This window comes from Colius striatus, chromosome 16, assembly GCF_028858725.1.
Source record: "Colius striatus isolate bColStr4 chromosome 16, bColStr4.1.hap1, whole genome shotgun sequence".
Taxonomy (NCBI): Eukaryota; Metazoa; Chordata; class Aves; order Coliiformes; family Coliidae; genus Colius; species Colius striatus.
This window is the reverse complement of record NC_084774.1, coordinates 8231325-8237324: the sequence shown is the minus strand read 5'-3', so window position 1 is coordinate 8237324 and position 6000 is coordinate 8231325.

Below are 6000 nucleotides of genomic sequence, written 5' to 3'. Positions count from 1 at the left end.
TTTCTGAGTGCTAATGACTGGCTGCTCTTGCCTGGGCATTGAGGTGAGTTAGGGTTTGGAATTTAGGGTGTCTGCTTACCTGATGGAATGCAGACAGAGGCTGCAGCAGGCAGGTTTCTGCTCAGCTGAACCATGCTGTGTCTGAGGGTCATAGATGTTGGTCTGATGTTTGCTGCGAGCTGCTGAAGCCTGTAAGCTGCTGGTGCTGCTGTTGTGCACAGCTCTGAAGGGAGGGCAGCACCCTTTTATTTCTTATGCCCAATCGCTTTCCTGCAGGTTCTAAAGTCACAGTGACAATCCCTGCAGAGATAACTTAGACAGTGGAGAAGATGTAAAGGTTGAACTGAGAAGAACCTTCATAAATTGTTGAGCTTGTCCTTGGTGAGAATCTTCATGAATTAATTTTATTTCATCTGTTCAGCACATTGTGAATGGTTGGGTTTCATCCCTGATCCCTTCAGAGCCCCTGACCTCTCAGGGGGTCATTTGAAGAACTTGCCTCCCATTTTGGGTATAAAGAGTCTCAGGCTTATGATTACTGCAGCAGCAACTGCTCTGTCAGACTGTGGGAGCTGCTGGGGAGATAGGTGGGTGCCCCAGACGGAACACTCACCTGGTAATAATCAGCTGCACTGGGACCCTGGCTCTATAGCAGAATAATCTCATCAGAGCAGATATTTCCCTCCCAGGCTTTTATTAGCTGCTGTGGCTGGTTTTAGAATGAACATGTGACTCGTTTAAATTGTGCATATTCAAAAGTGTGGGAGGAGAACAGGTTCCTGCTAAAAGGATTTTGTTCTTGGAGATATTTTGGTTCCAGTGGAAGTGCCATAGATCCAGAGCTTGTGCTGTGCAGACAAGGCAAGGACTGAAATGAGGCCAGTGCAGGAGCAGTCTGAGGCTCTGGAGGGTCCCTGACAGCCCTTACAGCTGGTTCTTTCTTACATGTAGATTTTAAAAGGAAAAGAAAGACATAAATATTTATCTCTGTTTGTTTTGACTTGCCTTGTCCTCAGAGTGTTGGTTATTTTGCCCTCTAGCTTCTGATCTCCTAAGTTGTTGTAAGATCTGTTGCTCTTGAGCACATAAATCTGGGTTCAGCCACATGTTATGGGCAGACACTTGAAGTCTGGAGTTACAGCAAGTGAACACTGATTTCAGCCTGTCCAAAATACAACTGGAAGCGCTGGGAAGATGCTGCAGTTCTCGTTGCCTTATGTTGCCATTTTTGATTGGGAATGTTTACAGCCAGTTTCCATGTTTATAGTAATTGACTGTGAGGGAATATATGCTGGAGCCACTCATGAGTGGTGCTGTGCAGGTGGGACAGGGCTCCTGGAGCTCCCCACGCCAGCAGATCCTTCCCAACAGGGCATGTGAGACACCAGCATCACCAGGCTGGAGCCACTGCAGCCTTGCCCTGTCTGGGGTGGGTTTTTTGGGTGCCTGCTGTGAGTGTGCTGGCACCCTCCCACCATCCTGCAAAAGCAGAGACCTTCCTTGAAAGAGATGATTTAAAAGCAGAGCTGGTGAAGCCCAGGCTCACTGGGAACTGGCTCAGCAGGTTGCCCAGAGCTGATCAACAGTACAGATGTGTCTCTACTGCGCCTCCACGAGTCAAGTGTGTTGGGGCAGGTACAGCTGGGCAGAGCTGGGGTGTGAGAGCAAGAAAAGCACTTGGGAGCTTTGTTAGGGGAAAAAGAATCATTAGAAAAAAGTTTTTAATCAAATGTCTAAAATATTTCCTTTGCAGCCCTGTGGCACTGCAGCTGCTGAGGGTAGGTGTCTGCCACAGCTCCATCCCGTGTCCTCGGCTCTGGAGCAGCGTGGAACCACAGGCTCAGAGGAGTGAGAGCCACAGGAGACCCTCAGTACAGTGGGGCAGAGATGTGGCCACACAGATTTATCCAGGGAAGCAGCTGGTGTGAAGTACAAATACACCATTAGTACAGGCTCATCATCCTTCCTCTGAACACTTGGTCCTCAAAACACCAACAGTTTGTTACTTTTATTGCCTGAGGTCCCTGGCAGCAGCTGTGGTGAGGGGAAGGTGGATGGAGGGCTGTGTGGTGTTGTGCTGGTGGGGGCTGTCTGGGGACCCTCCTCAAGAGAGGCAGCTGATGGCCCCTCTGTGGGGGTCCCTGATGGCTGAGGACACGTTCCTGTTCGTGCACATGATTTGGTGATTATGTTTAGTGGTCTGTAGGGGACAGTTAGAAAAGCTGAAACACGTGGCAGCTTCCAGCACATCCTCACTGCAAGCACAGCAGGGACGGGACTGCAGCAAAGCAGGGAGGAGAAGGTCTGAGCTGTCCTTTGGGTCCCAGGGAAAGGAAGGGATGCCTGTAACTGCTCCTAATGATAATTACTGTTGCTTTTTTATAATCCAAGCCTGAGCTTTGCTGCACATGTGTTGAGTACAAAGGCAAACACAAGCAGAGGAAGAGTCCTTTGCACTGCACCGTGGACTTCCCACCTCCCACCATTGCTCTGGGTTTATTTCCAGCAGGAGAGCACTTTGCTCAGGTGCCTGGAGAAGGGTTTCCTCTATGTCTCTGTGTATCACAGCGTCACCTACTGAGAATATTTTTTATTTTAAACCCTTCTTGGCAAGTCCAGCTCAGCCTCTGTGCCCAGGCACTGACTTGCACAGATGCAGCTCACCATGGGGCTGTTCTCTGTTTGCTTCTCTGCTCCCTCTCATTGGCTGTGGACCATTTTTTATCTTTAGACTGACTTACAGCCATTTATTTTGCCAAGAGGCTTTGACTCTGTCCCTGGAGAGGAGGAAAATGCTCTTGTTTGGGTAAATACAGAGTTCCCACCAGGTTGCACGAGCTGTGTGCCCGTAGCTGTAACGCTGGGATCCGGGCGTGTGGCAATGCCCACCCAGTGCCAGCCCAGTCTGGCTGGTGGGGCTTGGGGCCAGGCCTTGCCATGGCTCTCAGCAATGAGCCTTCCCAACCAGCTCCTGGGTTGTGGCCTTGGCTGCCTGTGGAGTGAAGGTTGCTGTGGTCTGTTTGCAGGAGAGGAGCACAGGTCATCTCTTTGCTAAGACTGCCCTCTCGGAGGCAGCAGCCTGCAGGTTGCACTTAAAAACATTAAACTGGGTTCAAATCATCTCCTGATGATTTTATTATTCTTTCTCTTATTTCTCTCAATTGCTTTTGTCTGATAATGGTTTGGTTTGTTTCATAGCAGTGTCATTTTGCCTGCAGCAATATTGATGGGAGTGTGGAAGCCACATTAAGAAACAAAACATCCTGTTTGGGTTAAAAAACAAGGTGCAGCTCATTTCTGATTCTGTTGCCTAGAGCCATAAGGAAAAGGAATTTTTCTCTACTTCTCCAGGTGTAGACATGGAGCAAATGCCTCACGAACCCCACTGCTGCAAGCTTGAGATGGGGCACAACTGTGGTTTGTCTGCCTGACCGTGGGCACGTCACGTCCCTGGGGCTGCAGCCAACAGCCTGTGCTGGGACCAGGGTGAAGTGTAGCATTGGTACCCTGCAACCCTCCTGACAGCATGTGTGATCCTGCTCTAGGGGAGGAGGAAACCTCTGTGCAGTGCTGATGAACAACAACATCCCTGAGCCAGCGTGTGCCAGCCTGAGCTTCTGACACCTCCAAAAGGAAAAACAATCCAGGACTAGTTGGGTTTTTTCCTTTATTTAAGCTTAAATCTCTGAGCCTGGGATGAAGTAACGTTCTCACATGTTTCACACACCTAAAACACTTCAAAGCTGCTTTTCCATGGGGCACAGGGGGATGCTGCACCATAGAAATTGCAAGTGATGCCCCTTTCCAGCTTTAGCTTGCATCCCACATTGTCTTCTGTTTTCTCTCAATTCAGTTTCTGGCTGGTGTTTGTGATCTGTTTTTTTCTATGAATTGCTGTATATTGTCAGCCCTGGTATCTAACTATAAACCTAGCTATCAATAAGAACACGTTTGCAGTGGGGGCCCGTGGCTCCAGCTCTCTGCAGGTTCCAGAAGGTTACTGGAGTAGCTGACTGGGAGCTGAGCCTGGTTTTTAAAACGAGACTGAGGGTTTTTTTCCAAAAGCTGTATCCCTTATCTATCCACCAGACTTGTTTTGACACTTAAGTTATTTAGGTGGTTTAATATAGTTCAGCAGCAGCTCAAAACCACGGTCTTCCATCTGATCTGTTGCTTCTACAGGTGTTCTGTCTGTAAAGCTTCTGTTTCGGTGCAGCTGAGAGGGAAGATCAGATGTGCTGGAGCCACCCAAAGTGCACAATTACTCCATGGAGAGACCTCTGGAGGTAAGTGTGAGCCGAGTGTCATCTGTGAGACTGAAGTTTCACAACAGTTTTCCTGATAGCTCCCACAGGAAGGGTGTAGGAGCAGCTCCTGGAGCGGGAGGGAGCAGCCCAGCAACAGGAGTGAGGGACAAACCCCTGACAGTGCCCCACGATGCCAAAACAGCTTCCACACTGGCAAGGACAGGCAAAGCCTTCCCAGCAGAAGTTCCCCTTCCTGCTAGATGGCCTGGGGTAGGGCTCCAGCAATGCTTTCCTCCCACCCTCTTATGAGGTCATCTTTTGCTTTTCAGATCGACTTTCAGGGCCTCTTTGGGAGCTTTGGTTCTGAAAACCAACTGTAAGTCCACAGGGATGTTTCCTCCCCTCATTTCTCACTATTCAAAATCCAGACTATCCAAGGCTGGTGGAGTTGGTTTGTTTTGTTTGGGTTTTGCTCCCTTTTGGGGAAGCTCAAGTGTCTGTTGTTTGCTGAAGCAGTTGCATATTGTACACGTGTTTAATTCTTAACAGGCAAAGTGGATATGAGGAATCCCACGTTTGGTTCTTGGAGTCAATGTGCTAAAGCTCTGTGTGTGTGTGTGGTGTGAGGATGTGGCTGTCTGGGGGGCTGAACAGTAAAATTCAACAGCCCTGATGCGTGGTTCTGCTACACCTGGCGTGGGTTTGTTTATCTCCAGATGCATGCACCAAATCCATCTGTTCCTTTGCACTGTAGCAAGACCTTTGCTAAGAATGAATAAAGGCAGTGTGTTGTCACTGGAGTAACATCCCTGTGTTGTAAATGCATAGAAGCCTTTGCACATATGACAGAAAAGTGTTAAACATCTGCACTGAACCTTTCTGGTACTTCTCTTTGTCCATCATCCAGATTCAAACCCCAGTGGGCAGATGGGGCGGGCCAAGGGTGTTGACATCTTTGTTCAGCATCTGTCAAAGGCAGAAAAATCCCAGCTGTCAGGATGCCAGGGCTGCAGCCAGCATTGCCTGCCCCCCTGCCCAGGGTGGGACGTGGGTTTCCATTCCCTGCAGTATTTCAGTGTGTGGTGGCTGTTCTCAACACCGTGGTTTTTAAAGTACCACCTCCAGCAGAAGCTGTGCAGAACCAAGTACCCCTGAGGAGGCATCTCAGCTCCCATCTCTAAGCAGTGGTTGCCCAGTTTAGCTCCCTGCCAGTGGGATTTAGGAACAGAGCTTGTGTTGGCCTTGGAAACACGTTGTGAGCATCACAGCTGGGATGGGCTCCAAGGACACCTCTCCCCACGGCTGCCTGCCCCATTTCCCTGTGTTCACTGAAGGGTTTTGTGCAAGGGTGTAGGATGAAACAGCATTACACCCTGCCACAGTGGATATGGGCTTGAACCCCACTGTTGGGTAACTGGAGCTGCTGTGGTTTAGGTGCCTGTGGAGTGGCAGTGCAGGCGCAGCGCTGGGTTCCTCTGCAGCCCCAGCTCGGGCTCGTGCAGCACCAGCCAGACTCAGGAGGCTTTACTCGTGTTTGTGTGGGCCTTGAAAGGCTTCTTAAATTGTGTCAAGTTAATACAATGGAAAATGGATTTTTCCAGCCCACCTAAGCAAGCCTTTGGTGATTAATGCTGTAAAGTAAAACCAACAGCAACAAATCCAGGTTTATAACGTGCTGTGGGTTCCAGGCCTGTGAAGAATGTGTGCCTCATGAAAGAAATCTGCCTTCCTCCTAGGGCTCTGTCAGAAAATA